The 25620-nt window shown below is 39.8% G+C and overlaps 2 long non-coding RNA genes across 3 annotated transcripts; one reads left to right on the top strand and one right to left on the bottom strand.

Moving 5' to 3' along the window:
• Positions 1–2115: 2115 nt before the first annotated feature.
• LOC101475382 (uncharacterized) lies at positions 2116–19132 on the bottom strand. Its single transcript, XR_191467.5, has 3 exons — positions 19068–19132; positions 3038–3190; positions 2116–2878 (listed from the first exon to the last, which is right to left on the bottom strand). It is a non-coding gene; the product is annotated as an uncharacterized LOC101475382 (long non-coding RNA).
• Positions 10228–22832, top strand: LOC143419799 (uncharacterized). 2 transcript variants are annotated; one of them, XR_013099807.1, is made up of 4 exons: positions 10228–11033; positions 13329–13498; positions 20614–21193; positions 22006–22832. It is a non-coding gene; the product is annotated as an uncharacterized LOC143419799 (long non-coding RNA). The 2 variants fall into 2 exon arrangements; XR_013099808.1 differs by having other exon boundaries at positions 20614–21197.
• The last annotated feature ends 2788 nt before the right edge of the window (positions 22833–25620 follow it).

Genomic DNA, 25620 nt, shown 5'->3' with positions numbered 1-25620 from the left:
TTATGCACATAAAGTGTTGAATTGTATGGAATAAAAGATTGTTGATTGAGCATTTATACACCGAGTATTGTCCTTCCTTCAGCCCAAAGATCAAAAGAATTGGGAGGTTTTAACAGAGTTTACCCAGAAACTCAAGAATGTTTAGTGTTACTGTCAGACTTGGGAGTAGCTTTTTTAGTTTTTAATCTTCTGGGTTTGGAGTAACTGACAACAAACACTAGCAGAAACCACCTTTAAATTCTATTCGCATGTCAGAGAAACAAAATGCTAACCTTGTATTTACAGGTAGTTTACTCACAGCAGTTTATCTAAGCATCTCTATCTGACATTCTTGATAAAACAATGGCCGGTATTTCAACTGACACGTCATATGAGAAACATATCATTATATAATGAGTCAAAAAGTATGCCACGATTCTGACTCAGTCTGTGATAGGTTCAGATGTTTTCATTTGTGCTACAGTCTGTCTCATCTTCTTGTTAGGTCACTGCAGTGTGTCACTGTTACTTGTCTGGGCATCATAATCAGGAGCATTGTCCTCCTATTGGGCATACGACTCAGCGCCACACCAAACTAGATCATTGTTTGAGGGAATTTTTTAAGGAAATGTTTTTACTTACCAGAATAGCAGATTTATATAACAAATATAGTTAAACTGGTTATGCTGTTTCCTATTTTATGTAACAGTGATGGGATGCCCAACCCACATGAAACCGCAAGTATGAAAGGAGCACAACGCATAACTGACAGTAAACAAGTCGATTATAAGTGCTGTAATGAAAAGTATCCTGTCAAACCTCATAAATAAAATGAGCCAGTTCAGCAATAACCTTTTACCTACTTTTCTTTCAGTGTCTCTGATGGAGCAGATGTATGAGTTAGCAGCTAACAGACATGCCCGAGGACTCTCCCTATATCCATGTTATAAAACACTCATGCAGAAAGCTGCAAGGACCCTGTACAAAAAACGAACAACAACAGTCGATCATTTATTGTCTCATTTATTAACTCATGTGGTTTGTAATGTTTCTTAAAGGTAATTTCATTCACAAAGATTCTTCCTGCTAGTCGTTCTTCTAATAGTAGCTCTGCAAACTTACTGGTTTGTAGAGCTATGACCGATGGGTAGTGTTTGCTGTCAGGATTTGATGGTGACTGGAAAATGAAATGTAATCTGTTTTATTCTGAGAAAACAACAGTGCAGTATTATAAATTACAGTACAGCATATCTGTACAAACATAGACACACTGTGTCACACTCATGTTACACAACTGGCTCAGTTCCAGTTTTTCAAGTTCTTTTAATACAATAATCTCTTGCTAGTATACACAATACATGCATTGTGGTTGTCTCTCTCATCTATAATGGCCACTGAGACATTTTTACACTGTACAGTCTATTAAGTTTCATGTTTTAAATTATGCTAAATGATGAACAAATGCTGCCCTCTATTGTCTTCACAGGTGATGCTACGTGGTGCCGATACTCACAGTTTAATATGACAAAAATTCAACTCTGTTCTCTTACAGAGACGATTGCACAACCTATTAATTAAACTGGATCAAATTCCAACAACCTGCCTCGTGCTTTCAATGAACTGAAACGGGACAACTCTCTTGCACCTTACAGCAGTTTCACACAGAGACCCGGGGTCTGTCTAATGAGCCGTGCTGTGAATAACTCAGAGCCAATAATGTATATTAGATTGTCAGTGGCTTAGAGTTTGTGACCATAACAGTACAGAAGCAAACTATTTGAGTATAATTCATATGCAAAAAAACACTCAAAGTTCTAACAGTATTATTGATTGCATATGTTTCTTCCAGTTTTTGAACCCAATTAGAAAAAGGAGACTTTGTAAAAATCTCATATTGTCACAGTCCTAATGCCAATATGATTCTTCAAAGCTCCTGCTTTGAAATGCTGAAGTTTAAAAATTGACCTGGTGAAAGATAATAATTCATAAATCTTTAATATCACTGTAGTCAGCTGAATCAACTTTCTCGAATGTGCTGCGAATAAATGCTGCTGCAACCCACTGTGGGAAAGCTGTGTTATTAAAATGAAAACATCTGTGACACGTGGAACACATTCACAGAGGACACAAAGGGAGGACATGCAGAGGATGTATTAAAGTCAAAAGTCCAAATCTTTAGTCAAAAACAGGCAGCGGTTACAAGACAAGGAGCCCATCAAACAGTCTGCAGGCTCAAGCACACAATGAATTCAAACAGAAGTAAAAAAAAAAAAAACCAAAAAAAAAAAAAACTGGACACTGAAAAATGTAACAAGGTGATGTGGGAGGGGACAAAGGGAAGCAGCACTGAATTATTGTCATTGAAAGAGCAGAGATTGCAAAATTATTCAGGAAAGGACTTCAGGCTTACTGAGACTAAGGCCTCTGCTACAAATCTGTCTCATACAAAAACATGTTGTACAGGTACAGTATGGTAAGTGCTCATAGTAATTCATAAGCCGGCTCTACCTGAACCCCTTCAATATTTCTAAGTTTGTGTTTTTTTAATTGCAGTCAGAGTGTGGCTGCTAAAGATGAAACACATACAGAATGTAAACTGAGCTTGGAGACCTTTGTTAGTAACAAATGAGGCCAAAAAAACAAAACCCAAACCACACAAACACGATATTCATTAATAATTAGAAAGCATCTAAACATTCTGGTGGTGGATTTTTACAGTCTTCCGCTTGCTGTCATCTTCATAATCACCGTGATTAATACGTGACTTGGCGAGGTCCTGAGGTAGGCGGGCTGTCTCTGGTGATGTTACCTTCACAGGCAGGAACAGCGTCTGGCACGAGTTGGGGAAACATCCCAGTGCACTCGTGTAGTTTCCTTTCCAGCTGTTTGACATTTGACACTTTAACATTAAAGGGAACAAGAAGAAGCAGACTTAGGTCAGGTGACCACATGGTTTGTAAAATAACTGACAGGAAGTAACCAGGTAGTTAGAAATGGATGGCAGCATGTGTTTAGAGGGACTGCGTTATAATTTGTGTAGTTAGGTAACTATACTTACCAAACACAGAAGCACACAGACGAACAAGGATCAGATGCTGAATGTTGCAGGAACAGGCTCATGTGTGGTGGTCCCTGAATGCTGCTCTGTTCTTGTCTCTGTCCTTTCTTGAAGCTGGCAGGTTGGACAGTCCAGTACTGATATCCTGCCCATCTGAGGAGCAGTTTGAAAACACACATGCAATAGTGATGGGATTTCCGGCTCTTTTTAGAGAACCAGCTCTTTCGGTTCGGCTCACTAAAAAGAGCCGGCTCTTTCAGCTCTGAACCGGCTCTTTGGGTTGTTTTGTTGCTTTATTTAATTTATTATTAACGATAATATAAAATTATGCACAAAAGGAATTACTAATGTAAAAACAAACAAAAAAAAAAATCATATATTTATATATGTTTATATATAAATATATGCGGTGGCGCCTAGAGACAAAACACGTACAAACTCCAAAAAGCACGTACAAACTCCAAAACACATTTTTAGCATGAACTGAACTTCCAAAGCAGAGCTACCTAGATCACTTAAATTACACAATTGAAAGCATATGTGTATTGTTTGTGTATTTATACACAAGCATTCATATATAGATTATATAGTCAAATAATTAAAAAGCAAAGTTCATTTACCTGTTATTACCACACACCAAATCCAGTCGCTGGTACTTGCTGGCTTGTGTAGCCACTAGGTAACAAAAGCTCAACACTGCCCCTAGCATCCTGGAGCACTTCTGTTGTCTTTTGTACGTGTTTTGAGTTTTTATGTGCTTCGGAGTTTGTACGTGTTTTTACGTGTTTTGGAGTTTGTATGTGCTTTGGAGTTAGTACGTGCTTCAGGGTTTGTACGTGATTTGAAGTTTGTATGTGCTTTGTCTCTAGGGGCCACCGTAAATATACTTTTATTTATTCACTCCACATAAAATGTAATAAATAAATCATATAATACAAAAATCAACTATTCACATTTCATCTTTTAACTATTTAAATTTTCAGCTTTTTCCTTTTACAAATTTAAAGTGAAACAACACAAAACACTGCAAACCACAACACAATTAAATATAAATTATAATATGAAAACAAAAAGAAGATGCATATTCTCTGTCATATGGACCTGCATGAATAAACTTTCTGAATCCTTTATTATCTGCAACTGAAAATAGTTGTGGATGATTACTATAGCTTTCTAATGTGACGTTGTTGTCCCTGGCTCTCTTTCTCTGTCTCTCCCTCCTGCTCTGTTCCTGTGCTACTGCGAGTGTAACTACCCCCCCTCTTCCCAGTGTAAAGCACAAGGCTCGCGTGCTGAGTGAAGCGGAAAAAAAGTGCGAGAGAGAGGGTGAGAGAAAGAAAAAAAAAAAAGAAAAAAAAAAAAAACCGGCTCGCCATAAGGAGCCGGCTCGCCTCGTTCACGTCAAAGTACCGGCTCTAAGAGCCATTTCGTTCGAGACCGACCCATCACTAAGTTTGAACCCCAGCGGCAATGGTTTGAATCCCATGCTTCCCATCTGCTTACGCTCTGTACTCTTCTCAGTACACCTTCAGCCAGCCTAATCTGTAGTCTGTAGAGCTCCAGACTCATTCTGCCTTTTTACCCTTTTCTTCAAATCCCTCCTTAACTTTTCAATCTGTTCTTCATGTCCTAACAAAGGCTCCTAACTCACTCAATTTCCCCTCCATCCACACAATTTAGACATCAAAACATACCTATATTCCTCATTGCCATTAGTTAGTTTTCTTTAGTTGATAGTTTTCGAGTTACACAAGGTTTTTAACAGGAAGAAATGGCGGTTTTAACTTCTCATTGTACTCTACAAATGTAAGTTTTGTTCATAGAGCTGGCGGTAGCCCACGTTTAGCTCAGAGAGTAGAGAAGGCGTTAGCGGTCCTGGTTCAAAACCTCCCAGCAACAGTATGTTTTGAGCAGACATCTCAGCTTTTTTGCCTCTTTTCAGCAGACCATTTGCAGCTACACGGCAGTCACTACTTTACATCCTTTCTTTTTTGGTGGATATACCAGAGCTTGCAGGTCAGACCCCCACTATTTATAGAGTGCCAGCAAGTTTCAGTAATGTTAATGTGCTTGTGTGGAGCAATGAGTGTATAATAGATGAAAGACACAACAGCACTTTGTTAAGGTTCAAAATATTGGGGATGGAGACAAGAGAAAAAACCACAATAACAACACTGGTCCGGCCGGGTTGAGTCAAACGATGATTTTAATGAACACACGCGTGGGAGATGGACACTGATGCAGACAGCCTCAAAATCTCAAAATGGTGGAGCATTGCTCAAACTTTTATAGCCTCTGGTGCCTCCACCTTATCATAAAAAGCCTAAACATTCACATGCTCTCTCTCACACAGCGCCTGAGCTACGACCTTGGCTCCCTGTTTATCTGCTCCTGCTGAAATGGGGCAGAAAACTCCAGCACACTCTGTTCTCTTCTACTCAGACAAATTAGACAATAACCTTCTGCGAACAATATTTCTTATAACTCAGCAATATAATGCATCATAAAACAATATCATTCATTCACAACAAGTCAGCAATTTAATGTAATGCAAATCAGTTTAACTAATGTAATAGTTATCAGCTTCTTCTAATTCAGGAGAATAATGCAAACTAAAACTACATAATAATTCACAATCTTTAATTCGGGGTATAACATGGCATAAAATAATATTAGAATCTAACAACTTCTTCCCATTGTGCAAAAATGAAGCCAAAATATCCCGCTTGTGGGAGCTGCACGTTGCACTTTTGGAGCCTTGACTTCAGGCTCCGGTGTTGTGCCAGAAAGTGATTGCCTGCCAAAAACTGATTTCCAGTGTTTCTGTGTATTTTTCATGTGTAATATCTTTACGCATGTTGGTAAATACACTTCAGTGAACAGAATTTACAAAGGGGTTATATATAGAATTAAAAAAAATTTTGTTTTTCCAAGTATCTTTATAACTCTGTGTTATTGTACTTACATTATAACCAATCCAGTCCTTTATCCCCACTTAAAATATTTTTACAGAACTATTGTGATATTTGCTGCCATTTCTGCTGTCCTCTTGGCCAACTTACTCTTACAAAAGACATTTTTAATCTTAATGAGATTTTTTTTAACTGCATAAATAAAGGTTCTATGAAAGTCGCTGCCAAAAACTGATTGCGGCTTCTACCTTGTTACACGAATGTTGTTTGTGGCTCAATAGGACTTTGTGTCATCCATGAGGGATGCATTTGACATATGTTTCACATATTATAGCCCAACAAGTTACTTATAGCAGTTTAAATACGAGCAATCAGTTTTTGGCAAATGCCGGAAATCACTTTTTGGCACAACACCGGTACACTTTTTAGGTAGGCAGACTGATCCAGTTTATCTGTTAATGGGTTTACCTCGACTGACTACTCGGTCAGTTAAGGTTAATACAACCACGTCATTATTAAAAAAAAAAAAAAAAAAAAAAGACACACAGCTTATCATCTTATCTTCTACAACACCTAAAATCACTGTTAATTTGTTTGCTAGATTAGCTGCTAGCATACACACTGTGTTAGAGGCTTGCTGCTAGCTAGTTAGCATGCTACACACCTGTTACTCTAATACTCTGCATTGTTTGAATAATTCAGCACTTCTTAGGTTTTGTTCTCCATTTTTAGACAGTAATGAGATCAGCTGCACACTCCACAGAAGTCCAGAGTTACTTTTAATATTAAAAAATGTAATGCTGTCCTTTGGGTTTTTAACAGAGATCTTCACCAGCAGCTCCCTCACAAAAAAATGTAACAGTGCAAATGCAAATTCCTTGCTGAAAGTTTAACCAAAAGGCATTTCCAGTAGAAATGGGCTGACATATCCTGAGCATAACCATGTATAATATCCACTGAAGTTAAAAAGAGGTGCTTTGCAACATTAAACTGCAGTGTGCAGTACGCATTTTTCGGACCATAAGGTGCACGGGATTATAAGGCACATTAAGCGAAACAAAGCAGTCAGATAATAACTGATGATGCCATAGCCCTGACACTACATACTGCCCTGTCACACCTGGAGAAGAGAGACACGTATGTAAGAATGCTGTTTGTAGATTACAGCTCAGCATTCAATACCATCGTTCCCTCGAAGCTGGACAGGAAACTGCAGGATCTAGGACTGAGCAGCTCCCTCTGCAGCTGGATCCTTAGCTTCCTGTCTGACAGACGCCAAGTGGTCAGACTGGGCAGCATCACCTCATCCCCCATCACACTGAACACTGGTGCTCCACAGGGGTGTGTACTGAGCCCTCTCCTGTACTCACTCGACACCTACGACTGCACAGCCACTAACAACTCCAACATCATTGTGAAGTTTGCGGACGACACTACAGTGGTGGGTCTTATCACCAATGGTGATGAGACGGCCTACAGGGAGGAGGTCAGCGCCCTGACCCACTGGTGTCAAGACAACCATCTCACCCTCAACGTCGCAAAGACAAAGGAGTTGATTGTGGACTTCCGGAGGTGCAGAGAAGTACACACCCCCATCACCATCAACGGCGCTGCTGTGGAGAGAGTGAGCAGCTTCCGATTCCTTGGTGTACATCTGGCTGAGGATCTTACGTGGTCAGTACACACAAACAAAACAGTGAAGAAGGCGCAGCAGCGCCTCTTCTTTCTCAGGAGACTGAAAAGATTCGGCATGAGCCCCCGCATCCTCAGGACCTTCTATCACTGTGCCATTGAGAGCATCCTCACTGGATGCATCACCACCTGGTATGGCAACAGCACCGCCTACAACTGCAAAGCTCTCCAGCGAGTAGTGCGGTGCTCTGAACGGATAATTGGAGGTGAGCTTCCCTCCCTCCAAGACATCTACAGGAAGCGGTGCCTGAGGAAAGCGGGGAGGATCATCAAGGACTCCAGTCACCCCAGCCATAAACTGTTCAGACTGCTTCCATCAGGAAGGAGGTTCTGCAGCATCCGGTCCCGTACCAGCAGACTGAGAGACAGCTTCTTCCACCAGGCCATCAGACTGCTGAACACGTCATAGACACCTCAGCTTCACTACTGGAACTTTAACATTATGCACTCCATACTGTACAGTAATGCCACTGTTTTGCACATGTCTCAACTCTGTATATTTTTATATATTTATTGTTTACTCTAATTTGTAAAATATGTGTATACACACACACACACACACACACACACACACAGAAAAATATTTAATATACACATCCAGAAATGCATATACTATTATATATTGTACATATATTTATTAGTTTCAGATGTAGCCATTCTTGTATTTTGCACAACTCTGTTGCTTGTGAAGCTCGCACACAAGAATTTCACTCACAAGTACTGTACCAATGTACCTGCACATGTGATGCGACAATAAAAGTGATTTGATTTGAGATAAATCAAACTTTATTAAACTCATTCTTCTTGCTTCCTCCACTTCTGTAGCATTGATGCATTAATGTTGAATTCTCTGGCAGCTGCGCTATTCCCATGTTGTTGCAGTAATGACTAACCTTGTATTGTGGATGGATTATCTCAGTTGTTCTCCTGACTGAAGTTTGGTCCATTTACAGCATCCTGCCATGCGATTGCATTTGTCTCTAACTATCAGGAACCTTAACGTTAACTTTTATAAGTGGAAAAGTGTTAGTGTTCGTCCTCCAGCTTCACTGTTTATGTTATGCTAACATAGCTGAGTCGCTAGCGATCACGTAGCACATCATTATATACCAGCTAGCCCAACTTTAGTAACCCTACAAACGTCACTGCTGTTTAGTTTCCTGTCTTCATTTATGTTGGAAGTGATAGCAGAGCTGTACGTTTTAATTTTTTCAGAAATCTCAGTCAGAACATGCAATATCATGCTTAGGTAACTAGCAAAACTAGCGAGCTAACTTCCGCTAGCTTCCTGCTAACTTCTAACTCCGTTAAATGTAATAAATTTTGTTTTCATGGATGCCTGGAAGTTAAACTTCACAGTTACACCTGGTAAAGCAGCAATGCTGATCATTTTATTAAAGATGAAAGAATTTAGACAGTTTAACTCTCAGTGATGCTGCAGTGTTCGTTTGACCTGAAGTTTACGGAGTTTAGGACCCAGATTACTCCCAGATTTAAGAGCATCTTAATCCGACAAATCCAACAATAACGACAGCTGCTTGCATGTTCTGCAAAAAAAAAAAAAAAAAAAAAAAGGCGCTTTGTCGTGTATCTGACGGACAAACATCAAACCAGTTCCACATCACTGAAGTTGCACCATTTTTACAAACCAATCCTGGTTCATCTGTTTCACTCAACAATCGGCCATGTGCGTATGAAAACAAAGGCACTGCGCATGCGCGTTTTACTCATATTCTATCACAATATTTCATTTTCCTATCGTTGCCTAACATACCGGTATTACCGTGAACCAGAGGTGGGACCAAGTCATTGTTTTGCAAGTCTCAAGTCTTTATTCTCAAGTCTCAAGTCTTTATTCTCAAGTAATGTCAGGCAAGTCAGAGTCGAGTCTCAAGTCACTGGTGTAAAAGTCCGAGTCAAGTCACAAGTCTGAAACTTTGAATTTCAAGTCCTTTCGAGTCTTTTTATAAAAAACAAAAACAAAAAACACCAACCACGAAAAAAGCATGTTGCAGTTATATGCTAAATGTAAATATTAGACCATGTAATTTTTAAATCTGTGTTTTTCTCAACACATGACAAAATAGTGAACTTAGAAAATATACACAAATTGTGAAATTGCACCTCTTTAAAATGCAGCTCAATTAAACCTAGCTCCAAGAATAATTTTCACCGACAGTTCTGAGATAAGCTGCATGTTATTCTTGGATGCGGTTGTAGGACCGGCTTTAAAATCGCATGACAAAAATATCATACATATTAAAAAAAACTGCATCAACAACGTAGCCTGGACAACATTTGCTAGTTAGATGAAGTCAGCTATCTCATCGTAGCATATTTATATGCATATTTATAATCATACGGTTCTTGGAGTGAGTGCATACACTCATGAAGTTTAGTAACTTCAGGTCACTGCAACAAGCCCAGGTACAGTTTACCGCCGGATGGGTACAGGACCTTGAAATGCACCGTGTAGAAAGTAAAGACCATCGTACCTATCATAAGTTTTCCAGTCTCACAAATCGTCTTCATAAATACACATTCGTTAACAGTTTATTAATAGGACCTTTGAGCTCAAGGGTAATTAATTAGTAGTGGAAATAATTTCTGGTACGCGTTACAGAAATGTAGCAGTGACAATAATACTGTATGCTGTAATCGTACTGGGCAATTAGTGATACAAAAAACCTGTTTTATCCTGTGAATAAAAGTACCGTAATTGTCGGGCTATAAGCCGCTACTTTTTCCACAAGCTTTGAACCCTGCGGCTTTTAGTCAGGTGCAGCTTTTCTATGGATTGTCCATGATTTTTGTCATATCGTAAGACGATTTGTTTTGTTTGTTCCGCTGTTGTACGGCACTACGTTGCCTGGCGGAAGGGCATGTGATCAGACACACAGTATCGGGGTTCAAGAGTGGTGTGTTGGTCACGTGTCCATCCGCCAGACAACATAGTGCCGTACAAGTAGCGCGAAAAACAAACTTCAAAGTAGCGCTACACGTTCAGCGGGAGTCGTGGATGATGTGCGGCGATAAACTTGCGAAAAGCAAGTTATGCTCAACTCCACCGGTGGAATCTGACAGCGTGGAAAAGTGTGAAAACATCAATGATCACCAACGGATTTCGAAGGGCTGAATGCTGCATGATGGAGAGGACACCGCCACGGCCCTTCTGAGGGTGTTCGACTCTGACACTGACAACGAGGATTTCTTTGGTTTTGAAAGTGACAACGAAGGAAAGAAGCTGAGAGTGGATGATGAAGCCACCCTGAGCCTGTTCGTATCCAACACTGGAGAAGAGGACTTTGGTGGTTTTAGTGGGCAGGAAGATGGTGGTGAATGACTGACTTTTCTTCTTGTTAAAGCCGTGTCACTGCACCTGAGCCTAAAAGGTAGTCTGAATCTATTTTTCTGGTGTGCTGTAGGTTATTGTTATGTACTACATTTATTACTCATTTCAGAATCAGAATACTTTATTGATCCCTGGGGGAAATTATTTTTTGTTACAGTGCTCCATTTTAAACCAACATTAAGACAAGACAGACAATACACTAACTAAGAATAGTACAATATACACACACGTGTGTGTGTGTGTGTATGTATATATATATATATATATATATATATATATATATATATATATATGTCACTCATAAATAAATAGTTGGAAAAGAAACATGTGTAGTTGTAGCAGCAAACAGTGTGTTAAGTGGATGCGTTGTACAGGGAGATGGCCACAGGCAGGAATGATTTCCTGTGTCGTTCAGTGGTGCTTTTCGGTAATCTCAGTCTCTCACTGAACGAGCTCCTGTGACTGACCAGCATGTCATGGAGTGGGTGGGAGGTGTTATCCAACATTGTCTTTATCTTGGACAGCATCCGCCTCTCCGACACCACCTTGAGGGAGTCCAGCTCCATCCCCACAACATTGCTGGCCTTACGGATTAGTTTATTAAGTCTGTTGGCATCTGCGACCCTCAGCCTGCTCCCCCAGCATGCAACAGCATAGAGGATCGCACTGGCCACCACAGACTCATAGAAAATCCTCAGCATTTTCTGGCAGATGTTGAAGGACCTCAGTCGCCTCAAAAAATAGAGACGACTCTGGCCCTTCCTGTAAAGTGCTGTGGTGTTTTTAGCCCAGTCCAGTTTATTGTCAATGTGTACTCCAAGGTATTTATAGTCCTCCACAATGTCAACACTGACCCCCTGGATTGAAACAGGGGTCAAGTGTTTCCTGGTCTTCCTGAAGTCCACGATCAGTTCCTTGGTCTTTGCCACGTTGAGCTGCAGATGATTCTGCTCACACCACGTGACAAAGGAGTCGACCACAGCCCGGTACTCTGTCTCATCATCCCTGCTGATGCATCCAACCACCGCAGAGTCATCAGAAAACTTCTGAAGATGGCAGGTCTCTGTGCAGTGGCTGAAGTCTGTGGTGTAGAGGGTGAAGAGGAAGGGGGAGAGGACAGTCCCCTGTGGTGCCCCACAGCACAGCACATGTTTCCTACTTGTAATTACTGCTACTTGTACATATACCTAAAAGGTTATGCAAATATGTACTCATAACTTGTTTTTCAAAATATTAATAAAAGGGGTGTGTCTCCAAACAGCCATCTCTTTCCTGACAATTCGCTTTGTGCATATTCTCTTACATATGATAAGTCAATATTGAAACACCTGCGGCTTTTGGTCAGGTGCGGCTAATGTATGTACAAAACAGGATTTTCCCCTGATTTTAGCTTGTGCGGCTAATATTCAGGTGCGCTTTGTAGTCCGGGAAATACGGTATATGTTTTTGTCAATGTACCATAATAACAGAAGCGAAACGCAATATTGTGTCAGGACAATTCACTATTTATGCACAATAAACAAAGGAGCATAGCGCGACAATTTCTGTTCAGCACCAGACTTGCTTGTAACCTATATCACCAATTATGTTATGAAAAATGACGCATTAACTACAACAGAAGACTGACCTTTGTGAAAATGCTTGGAGCAGACTAACCTGTGAGCTGGAGTGTTCTGGGACGTTATATTTGGTCTTTGAATGGCTGCGATCCAGGCCATCCCTCGCGTCTTTGTTACTTCGGAAACATGGCTCGAACAATTTCTCTTCAACGACGTAATCCGATAACAACCGATCTCTTTACCCGTCGGCTTCCCGTGGCTGTCATGCGACCGGCTATTGCAGTTAATAATACAACAGCTTCTTGACATTTTTGTGTTTCTTTTTATCGCTGTGTAACTGATTTCAATTGAAAGCCTGCGTGCGCTAGTACCTCTTGCCACGAGTTCCCAGAATCCTTTGCGGTTTTACCCCTGAATGACGTCACATTTTCAATCTCTATATAATATGCATGTTAAATTTTATATTTGGGGTGAAATATCAAGTCTTTTCAAGTAAACCGGTTCAAGTCCAAGTCATGTGACTCGAGTCCAAGTCATGTGACCTCTGCCGTGAACGGTATAATATCAAACTGGGGAACCTGATCATAAATGCAAAAATGTTTCTCCATTGAGCTACAAGTGATCAAAGAAAACATGATCTGAGTGCTTCAAAGTGTTGCTTCTTGGATATAAATGAGACAGACGCCAGTCAAATTTAACAGGGGTGCTGGCTGAAAATGAAATCCTACCTACAGAAAGTGTGTAAATCTTTAATAATATTTGCTTGGGTATTTTAGGAATGTTTTTCTAAACATTGAGATGAGATAAAAGATGGAAGAAACCGATCTGAATTTCCCGTCTCCTGCCTCCGATGATCACTGTGACCTCAGAGGGCAACTGGTCTGCGAAGCTGGAACTGGAGTGAGGGAGAGAGGAGTCATCATCCAGCTTGAAAGAAAACATCCGGGTAAAGTGATGTGGATCAGTGGATAAACTCGTCTCTTTTCTTTTTGGCCTCATTTGTTACTAACAAAAGGTCTCCAAGCTCAGTTTACATTCAGTATGTGCTTTGACTGCAATTAAAAAAAAAAAAAAAAAAACCCACCAACTTTTAAATATTGAAGGGGTTCAGGTAGAGCTGGCTTATGAATTACTAAGAGCGCTTACCATACTGTACCTGTAAAACATGTTTTTGTATGAGACCGATTTGTAACAGAGGCCTTAGTCTCAGTAAGCCTGAAGTCCTTTCCTGATTTATTTTGCAATCTCTGCTCTTTCATTGATGCTTCCCTTTGTTACATTTTTCAGTGTCCAGTTTTTTTTTTTTTGTTTTTTTACTTCTGTTTGAATTCATTGTGTGCTTGAGCCTGCAGACTGTTTGACAAATAGAGCTGGGCGATATGAGATTTGTTCATATCACGATATATCGTTATCGCCTGAAATGAAAAAAAAAAAAAAAAAAAAAAAAACATAAGCCAAATAACTATATTTGTAAGATTTAAATGTGCCGTTGCTCACAAGTAAAATGTGAAATAATCAGCAGCTTGTTTTTATTTAAATATTTATTTCCCATAATAAGTTCAACAGGGTAGATGTACTTAAGGAACATGAGACTTTTTCAGATAAATAAAGGCAAATATTGCAAACTACACAAAAGGCAGCCGCTAAAGCGTTTAAGTTTCAAAATAGAACAAACGAAACAGACTAAATTGTCAATTCCACTTAGAAACAAAATATTAATTCTAAAAATAAATCTTAGTTTGTTTTACAGAAGAAAAGACAAAACTGACTAACTTTTGTCAATATCAAATAAACTGAGAACTAAAAGGAAATTCTCAATCTCTCCTTGTTGTATAGCTGAGCTTTTCAAACAGTTTTAACAGTTACTTTAGTCTGACAAAAGCCGAATGACGAATTAGCGCTTCCAGTCAGAGACTGAGGCTACGTCCACACGTACACGGGTATTTTTGAAAAAGGAGATTTTCCGTTTTCGTTTTTAAAAAAATAATCCCGTCCACACATAAAGGCAGAAATGAAGGAAAACGCTGCTATGAACATCCCAAAGCAGCAGGTGGCGCTAGATTCCTAACAGTGCAGAAATGTTGGCCAATCAGAAGTCTAGAAGCCTCGGTGGGAAAAAGTAAACAAAGCTGGGGCATAGAAGCAGAACCGAGTCGTATGTGTGGACGGACAGTAACTGTGTGTATATGTAAGCATTTAAACACTGCAGAGAGTAGAATTAACAGTATTGTAGAAATTCATTTCACCGAAACAATAACGTGGCGCACAGTGTGACGCATGCACCAGTTTATTGTATTTCCAGACTTGCTTTCGGCACAATTTACAGTGCACGCTACTCTGTTTTTTGTCAGACTTGAAATAGCCGAAATACCTTCAAACTACGGAACTTCTATGGCTCTTCCGTTCGACAATCTCTCCAGCATTGGAACCATCATCTGTTTTCTCTTCGGTCACGCTCGGTTGATTTTTCTAGTCGGCACACTCATTTCCTCCATTACGCGCTGGCTCCATTACCCGCTGGCTGCTTCCCAAACAAACACACGTGCGGCTTGGCACTTGTGCTGTACCTAACAAGCCACGCGACGTGACGCTGCGGCTGTGATTGGTTCGGCTCTGCGCTACTTAATTTGGATTGGCTGACTTTTTCCCCCCCCCCCAGAGGACAAGAGCAGCGAGGTCTATCGCGATAGCTTAATTTCTCTATCGAGTAAAAGTTATATCGCGATACATATCGTTATATCGCCCAGCTCTATTGACAAAAATAATCCAACTAGAGCCCTTAGATCTGCAGATTAGTTTCTTCTGACTATCCCCAGAACTAGACGGGAAAACAGAGGTGACCGAGCTTTTGTGATCGCTGCACCCAAACTCTGGAACACTCTGCCCCTTCACATTAGGTCTTCGCCAACAATCGACATTTTTAAAACCTGCTTGAAAACACATTTGCACTCTCTAGACTAGTCCATCCATCCATCTTCTTCCACTTTACCCAGGTCCGGGTCGCGGGGGCAGCAGCCTATGCAGAGAAGCCCAGACCTCCCTCTCCCCAGCCACCTCCTCCAGCTTATCCGGGGGGGGGGAGAAAAAAAAAAAAAAAAAAAAAAAAACCACCAAGCGTTCCCAGGCCAGCCGAGAGATATAATCTCTCCAGCGTGTCCTGGGGTCTCCTCCCGGTGGGACAGTCCCAGAACACCTCACCCAGGAGGCATCCTTGTCAGATGCCCAAACCACCTCAGCTGGCTCCTTTTGATGTGGAGGAGCAGCGGCTCTACTCTGAGCCCTTCCCGGATGGCTGAGCTTCTCGCCCTATCTTTAAGGGAGAGGCCAGCCACCTTTCGGAGGAAGCTCATTTCCGCCGCTTGTATCCGCGATCTCGTTCTTTCGGTCACTACCCACAGCTCGTGGCCATAGGGGAGGGTAGGGACGTAGATCGACCGATAAATTGAGAGCTTCGCTTTTACACTCAGCTCCCTCTTCACCATGATGGACCGGTGCAGCATCCGCATCACGACAGACTAGTCTGTTATAATTACTATGCATGTTTACCATTTTATCTCTACTATGTGCAGCACTTTGGCTCAACCCGTGTTGTTTTTAAATGTGCTTATAAATAAATTTTGATTTGATACTGTAATGAGTACTAGAGATGGCACGATACCACTTTTTTTATGTCCGACACCGATATCATAAATTTGGATATCTGCCGATACCGATATGAATCCGATAGTGTTTTTTTTAATCAACAAAAGTGTTTTTTAAAATATCTTGCTGCATTTTGCAAGTCTGCAAGTTCATACTCAAGTTTAAAACAACTACACTAAAGCTATTCTGTTATACCTGTATGCCAAAAAAAAAAAAAAAAAAAAAAAAAAAAAAAAATTCTCATAGTTCAGCAATACTGATCAATCTAATAAACTTAAACCTACACCATCCTCCCTATTCTGGTATTTTAAAGAGTACTTAGCATAAATATTAAGCAACCTAACTAATAGGGTTCCAACTCCCAGCAACAACAAAAATAAATAAAAAAATAGGGAACCACCCCTCACACTCCACCTCATGATGCTTAATCAACGTAATCAACCTTAATTTGATGCAGTGTGAAAAAAAAATGCACAGAAATCACTTATTTTTCAAGAAATATTAAATAGATTAAACATCTTTCTTCAACAAAATTGCAGACTGCACAGATGGTACCTTCCCAAAGGAAAAAGTACTATAGCTTGCTTACGTGTGTGTGTATTTTGTGTGTGTGTGTATATATATATATATATATATATATATATATATATATATATATATATATATATATATATATATATATATATATATATATATATATATATATATATATATATATATATATATATATATATATATATATATATATATATATATATATATATATATATATATATATATATATATATATATATTTTAATTAGACTTAATAGTCACTATATATAGTAATTGACTTCTATTCCTTTTACATCAAATTAAAACTTTGGGTGTCAGATAATTATTTATTAAAAGCTAGACATTTTAAATGAGAATAAGAAAGAAAAGTATGTCTTTGTGCCCCCTTTTCCCTGTTAATGCCCTATCGGCCCCCCTGGCTAAACTTTGCTAGATCCGCCCCTGCACAGTTACCAGCCGTCAGCTACGTAGAAAAAGATCCTCGAGTAGAAAGTAATATTAAATACATTCTAACAACAGCTGATCAAGCTTAAACGTGCTCCTGTTGTTCAGCCGCTGGTTTCCTCTTTCTGGTGCAAAGTGGGCCAAAAACAAACCAGAGAGATGGACTTGCGACAGAAAAGCCGATCAGCTGATCGTTAAGCAGTTTCATGATTGAAGTAGCAGCAAGAAGAGGCAGTTGCTCCATATATCGTTTGTTAAGCTTAACGCAGGAATGCTTTACAAACATTCAGAGATGGACTTACACACTTGCTTTACTTCTCTCGGGATAACTTTGTCGGAGATGAAATGCCGGGTTGCTAGCGAAGCTCCAAATGCTATCCAGACCACCGACAGGTCCCGCATGCCACAGCCGCTCTATCACGTGATGCCTACTGCTCCGACATGCTAACGTTCTGAGGTGAGTTATGGCGTGTTGCAAGTTTTGTGAGGTGCTTTCGTGATATTTAATGGATTGGATTACATTTTTTATTTTTCTCCGATATCCGATCCAGTAATTTAGGTCAGTATCGGACCGATACCGATACGTAATATCGGATCGGTCCATCTCTAATGAGTACAGTTTATAAGTACAGTGCAAGTGTCCATGAGTGTTAACAGCACAGCTAACCTTCATTCAGGGTGGAGGTAGGGCATGTTTGACAGCCTGTGGGTAGCAGCTCCTATTGAGTCTGATTATCTTTGACCTGGTGGACCAGAGGGAGGGGGAAACGTGAGTGTCCAGGGTGCGAGGGGTCCTTGATGATACTGGCTTTCCGCTGAAGTCTGCCAGTATAAATGTCTGGGGGGGGGGGGGGTTAGTGAAGTGCCGATGAGCTCAACACAGGTGAGGAAAAAATGCTACCGTTTCACCAAATGGATAATACATATATGTACACATACACCCACATACGACTGTGTTGAAAGGCTTTGAGTAATGAACCCTTTTTCAATAACAATAATTGTCAAGTTAGAGGTCAAGGTCTGGGCCTCTTTGCTTAGGCTGCTGCCCCCGCGACCCGGCCCCGGACAAAGCGGATGAAAATGGATGGATGGAATAATTGTCAAGTGTTCTGTCTGAGGTGCCCACACTTGAAAAAGACCAGACTTTGAATTTTGCTCAATTCATTTTGACCAGCTAGTTAGATAGCTGATAGGTAGATGGATAGATATGTAGATAAGTGAAAAACCTTTCAACACAAAAAATAAAGAACATTTCATTAATCATTCAGATAAATTAACTGCATTATACAGAAGACAAATGAAATAACAAAAATATATACACTTCAGTAAAGCCACTTAACATAGCTAAAGCTAAATACTTTTGTCTAAACTATCATTTAACCCAGTTTAAGTTAGTTTTACATTCATTGGTTTTTAAATCACAGAGCTGAGTAATTACAAAAAAAAATGAAGATGAAATAAACTGTGGTTCTTAAGTACACAAAATGTGTCTACCTTGCATTTTTTACACTTTTATAACAATTACATTTTTAAAGTATACATTTTAGAGTTTGCAAATATTTTAAATAGAGACTTTAACCAAGGATTTTCTTTTACAAAGAATTTTCCTTAAATTAAACCAAACATATTTACACGAGTTTTAAGATTTAACCAAGGATTTGGGGGTAACTATTTTTAGTATTAATTAACATAAATGTGGGAAACACTACCTACATAAACAATTTATTCAAACTTAAACATTCATTTTAATATCAATATAATTTTTTTTTAAACTTAAATGCAGTAACTATTTCCCAAAGCATAAATACATTTCCACAATTGAGCTTCCATAGTTCCCCAACATATAAGCAGCAAATATGAGTCCAAGAGCTTACCGATAGCCCGTCTAGCTCAAAGCCTTCCTCACAGTGGAAAGTGGATTGTGCTTCGTTTGCTGTCCTCTCAGTATGTCGCACCCAGGTCAAATGACTGCTGCATGCATTTTAAGGTCTACTAGGCACGCCCGCCCTTGATTGCTCTAATTCAGCTCACCTGGCGGAGCGGCGCGCACCAGGCCGCGCTTAGCTGTAGATTGCACAAGGTCTAATCAGCGGCCACGCGCAAGCAGCAGCACAGAGCAGGTAGTGGGCAGGAGGAGGAAGAGAAGAGTAACAGCCACACCTACTAGGTCAGCGCGACAATAATAATAATAATAATAATAATTCTTTATTTAAAAGGAACAGTGCAGTTTAACACAGTCCAAGTATGAAACATAAAACTGATGTACTGCACATGAGTTTATAGCTGTTGCTAATTTCCAACCATTGTCCCTTGTTGGGCTTACATTGCTTATAATACAAGCTTCAGTGTTTCAGAAAGCTTCATTTGGCCATCACTGATATCAATAAAATCCGTAAACTCTCTCCATACTCTTTTACGTCCATGCTACAGAGGTAGCCCCTCGTTTAGGAATAAGGTCCTCGATTTGTTTTGACTGGTCCTTTTGTTTGAAGCTACCTTTTCTCCCTGTGAAATACAGCAGCTGGACCTTTAGCTAGCAACACACTGTTAGACAAACTGCATGCAAACATTTGGTGCGTTTCAAATTTTTGTTGAGCTGATAAAAATGCTGCATTTGAAATTAGCTGCCACTTAAAAACTATTACTCCACGTATGCTCGCTCATCTTGTGTGTGGCTAGATGCTGAAGTACTGTGACAGCAACGTATGAGCGCTGCAGTCATTCCAGCGTTGTGCCAAAATAAAAAACACTGGCCCACTTTGACCCCTGACTATGGCCCACAGTTTTCTTTCTTTCATTTTCATGTGTCACACTCTGGTGATTAATACACCATCTGGATTGCCGTTCATGTGTTACTGTTTAAGCTGTGATGAACTAACTCCTCTCAAAGGCCTTAAACCAAAAGTAACACATCTGTTTGGAAATGTAAGGAGTATAAAGTACAGATTATTATTTTTAATGTAGGGAGTAAATGTTAAAAAACAACAACCTTAGTTTACAAACAGACTCTTCACTGAACCAAGCTTGCAACTATTACACTGGATTTATTATCATTGAATAAACTAGCAAATTATAGAAATATATGATAGGAAACAGGGGAAAGAAATATAAGAAAGTATAGACCTGGTAAACATGTATTACTATTCTGAGTGTGTTAGCATGCTAGCATTAATATTTGTGTAAAGCAGGGTGGATGGGCATGATTTTAGTGTGTTTGAACAATCATTCATTATTTTTAACACCAGGTTGGATGTAATGTGTTACTGTTACCAGTAGGTGGTGATAAGAGACCTTTAGGTGTTTGGTGCCACACTCCACCTTCAGGTTTAAAATTAGTGTTAATGGAGGGACTTTGAAGGTTCAGTTTGTTCAGCGACTGCATTTCACTCATTTCCTGTGTTTGTATCTCTGTCGCTGCAGGACCAACATGGACAGAGAAGTCAGCGCTCTCAGGAGGCCGACAAACCTCACAGAAGAAAGAGAGAGAAAAACTACAGCTGTGACGAGTGTGGGAAGGATTTTTCTCGCAAAGCTTCACTAACAATGCATCAAGTCATCCACACTGGAGAGAGACCGTTCAGCTGTGACTTGTGTGGAAAGTCTTTCCCCTGGGATAGTTGCCTAAGAAAACACCAACTCGTCCACAGTGGAGTGAAAGCGTACAGCTGTGATCAGTGTGACAGAGCTTTTGATCGCAGTTGCAGCTTACAGAGGCAACTCTGGAACTAAGACATATAGCTGTGACATTTGTGGAAAAACTTGGCGAGACAGCCGAAATAGACACCTACGCATTCACACCAGACATGTTGTGTACTGGTGTGATCAGTGTGGCAAACAGTTTATAACAGATGTACAGTTACAAAGCCACATGTTTACCCATGCTGAGGAGAAACCTTATAAATGTGACCTGTGTGAGAAGACTTTTAAAGCTCCACGTTACCTGAGACGACACCAACAGATCCACACCAGAAAGAGACTCTACAAGTGCAGTTACTGTGACGTATGTATGTTTATTTTTATCTTATAATTTTAGCCTGACTGTTTGGGAAAACTCAGCTCATTAAATTGTGTTAACATGTTGGAAATTCTACTGGACGGAAAAGCAGCTCTGAGTGATTATTCAGATTTTAATTTCATTTATGGTTTTTGTTTACACTGTCATGAAAAACTAAAATTGCTGTAATGTAATCCTCAGGGAGTTTCGTGGTATATCATGGTTTTGTTGTTATTTCAGCATAAATGACCTTTGGTTTACAGCGGCTCATTCCTCTGTCAGGTGTACGTGGAATACAATAAAACACAAAATAAGTACAAAACCAAACCATTCAGTAATCTTCTCTTATGTTAACAAAGTTGTATCGTTACATATTGGCATTGTAGTACTTTAGCTGTAGTATCACTGCTTCCTTGTAGCTCAAGTACTTTTAGACATCAGTGTTAAAATACTCATTTAATATTATCATTGCAGTGTCATGGGGGTAGTAGTGTTTTTTCTTGTGTCCCAATCAGCTGAGTACCGTAACTGCACAGTTGCAGTGTTTCGAATGCAGTATTAAATTAATATTATTGGAGTGTTACATTAGTAGTTTAGCACTGTGTTGGTACCCTGAAAATATTAGCATGGTGTAACATTAAATAAGTATTACTGTAGTATTATGGTGGTAGTATTGTAGTTATCGTATCCCTGTGAACTGAGAAAGTAATTGGAGTAAAAAGTAATTGGACGTTGGCAGAGATGCTTTTTATTTCAGGCGACGTTCACGATACAAATGTTGAAGGACTGACTTCCACTGTCTTTGTGTCTTTGTTTAGAAGCAGAGCGGTGCAGATGGGTCCAGTTCTCAACCCTGTCATCGCTGTGGTGGTGGGAAAACTTTTGTTGTGACCTTTGTGGAAAATCTTTCAGTCATGCAAAGAGCCTAAAAATACATCAACGTAGACACACTGGAGACAAACTGAAATACTGCAAAGAATGTAGGAGAAGCTTCCCCAGATCACATGAGTTAAAACACCATGAAGTCATTCACAGTGGGGTTAAAAAGCACCTCTGTGATCAGTGTGGGTCATCGTTCACCACTGCAGGTGAGCTTAAAACACAAACGAGTCCACACAGGAGAGAAACCATACAAGTGCACACACGGTCACACTCACACAGCTGTGACCGGTGTGACAAGACTTTCAGGAATCTCAGTTCATACTCCGAACACAAACGATCCCACACTGCAGATAAACTGTTTCACTGCTACAAATGTGCAAAAACGTTCACTTCACTATCTGTTCTGTGCAAACATCAGCGTGATCACGGTGAATCTGGTGTCAGGGTCAGACTTAAAACTGTTGAGATCAGGCTCCACAGAGTTCAGCTGGAACCGCATGTAAAGAACTGATGAGGCTGCTGTAAATATAAATGTTCCTGCAGTTACATCTTAAGCTTTCTAAACTCTTCTACTTTAGTGCTCTTATTGAGTGGTTAGCTTTTTTTTTTTTTTTGTTGGAAGAAGAAAGCTTGTTATGTAATCAAGTTTTTATTGAATGCATTTTGATCCATGTGTTCTGTAGGTGTTCTTTGTTCAGGCTGTCTGTGTTATGAAACTTTGCAACGGTTAAATAAAAAATGAAAATGTTAAATAAAGAAATGGTTTAATGACAGCTTGAGCCATGATGTCATTTCCTGTATTTCAGAGTAAAGACTCGAGGGATGAATGGAAACATGTTTACAGTCAGAGTCAGATTAACTGTTTTCAGTGACCCAGATGGAGGTTTATCGGAGGACACTTGGCTTTCCTTCCCTCACACTGAACAGGGTTCCTGCAGCTTATTACAAACTCTGATCTTAAATTTAAGAAAAATAAGATCTTTAAAATCTTGTATTTCTTTTTATCAAACTTGCTGTAGGTGTTAAAACTTCTGATTTTTTTTTTTTTTTTTTTTTTTTTTTTAGGGAAAATAATCTTTTATAGTTGTGGTTTCATTTGCTCAGAGTTTATCAGCGTTTCCTGATACAAGGCAGGATGGATCCATGCTTTTGTGTTTTTTAAGACAAATTCTGAAGCTAAAATCTGAATGTTACAGAGATTGAGACCCATCAGATCAGGCAACATTTTCAATCTTCTGTTGCCCACAAAAGGGGACAACAGAAGATAACTGTGGAAGGAGAACGAACTGGGAGATCTCAGGTCCAGTTTACCTCCTGGGTACGTCAAGCTCTTCCTCTGCTAATCGTTCCAAACACGGAAAGCTTTTAGGAACATTTAAAGTTTGTTTGGTTTTTAAGTAAATTTTGTGGAAGCCTCAGTCTGAGATGATGGTTACAGAAACTGTGCAAGGATGACGTTTCGTACTTATTTGATATAGAGAAGTGAGTCACCAGAGAATGGACACATGTTAGACATGCTGGAGATGGTTTTTGTGTCACAAAAGACTTCAAAAAATATTCAGACTCACAGACATAATAATGATCAGAAGAGCATAACAAGCATACGGATGCAACGCCCACTTTTTCTCCATTTCATGCATGAGAGCAGATTTTAAGAGAAATGCATTGTCAAAGCTGTCGTCAAAGACTGCTACGGTAGCAACCGAGCCAGCTAACACACCTGGTCAGGAAACCTGAAAGTACTAAGTGCTGGTTAGTACTTTCAAAATATGAGTGTGGGGATTGTCTAATAATAATAATAATAATGGATTGGATTTATATAGCGCTTTTCAAGGCACCCAAAGCGCTTTACAATTCCACTATTCATTCACTCTCGCATTCACACACTGGTGGAGGCGAGCTACAGTTGTAGCCACAGCTGCCCTGGGCAGACTGACAGAAGCGCGGCTGCCATATCGCGCCATCGGCCCCTCTGGCCAACACCAGTAGGCGGTAGGGTAAAATGTCTTGCCCAAGGACACAACGACCAGGACAGACAGACAGAATCAATTGTGAGCGCTCGTGTCGCCTCAGATGGATAAATAGAAATAAGTCAGTAGGTAGATGCCTGACCTTACTTGTATTATCCACATGTCTTGATGCATGGAAAGGCACCTAAAGAAAGCTCCAGCCGATCCAGGAGAGAAGGACAACCGCTGCCCAAGCGAAAACCTGTAGTGATCCCATATGTGTCAGGAGTATCGGAACAGTTGAGACGCATTTTTTCGAAACACCTTCACAATTTTGTCATTTTATTTCAACACTATTCAATAACTTTTACCCCAGCACTACTTGGTCACTTAAATACTACATAATGTTCAAAGTCTAGAGTCTGGTTACCATAACAATTGAATGGATCTACAATAGCTACCATCCTCCTAACCTTATTCTGGTGCAGGGAAATAACCCTGAAGTGATAGGTTACAAGGCAGGACAACTCACAAGTCTATCACAAACCACCATTTGCACTTACATTCACGGGTAATTTAGAATCACCAATTAACCTAACTCTAACAACTGCTTGACTTTTAACTGTGGGAAGAAACCAGAATACCCAGAGAGAACCCAGTGCAAACTAGCCAGATTGTGGATTTGAACCCAGGACCTTCTTAATGTGAAGCAACAGCACTAACTACCATGCCACCAATCCAGACTTAACGAAAGCTATGATTTCAAGGCTTGATGCAGAATTCTTTTGTACATTTTTGCCCTTGACAGGTTAAACCACAATAAATAGCAATAGCATACATGTCGTGTGTGTGTAGTTGTCTGCCTCTTATAACTCCAGTGATTTTCCTGCAGTTTGACATCTCGTGCGATCTTGTGAATTTCATGAGTTCAGCAACTAACCACTCTTACTAGATTGTATCATGTCATCTCAACAAGAACAAATTAAGTTGTTGAATTTCGTACAGATTCTTCATGATTTAATTACATTCATAGAAACATGAAATTATTGTGTTTAAATTACAAGTTAGACTTTTTTAATGCAACAACCACCCAATTTACTTAGAGGCGGTTGCTCGATTTGACTGAGATGGATGCCTTCCTGAAACCACGATCCAAAGCGTGCGAGACTGAAATCCCGTGCGGTGTCGCAGTAAATTATTGACTTACTTCACTCGAACATGATATGAACAATTTAATCTAGCCTCTCTGCATATCATGTAGTTTCTACACTATATAGTTACACTTAACTTTAAAGCATGAGGCACTTATGTTAAATACACGCAAGATGCTTACGTAAATCCAAGAGTTGGCCAATCCCTTTTTTTCAGTGCAGAGCGACGTTTCGCTGTACAGGAGAAGGACCGTCTGTTAAATCATATATCACTAGAAAAAATGTCAGCTTCCTTTAAGCAGCAAACGACTGAATTCAACAAAAAATGGTTGGTTATAAATTAACACATTTCTATTATTTATAACTAACCACCCCTAATGCTAGGGACTGTTGATGTTCCTATGGTTCATTACACACACACACACACATTTTGTGTATTGTAGTAAGATGA

Source organism: Maylandia zebra, linkage group LG8, assembly GCF_041146795.1.
Source record: "Maylandia zebra isolate NMK-2024a linkage group LG8, Mzebra_GT3a, whole genome shotgun sequence".
Classification (NCBI taxonomy): domain Eukaryota; kingdom Metazoa; phylum Chordata; class Actinopteri; order Cichliformes; family Cichlidae; genus Maylandia; species Maylandia zebra.
This window is presented reverse-complemented; position numbering and strand designations above follow the sequence as displayed.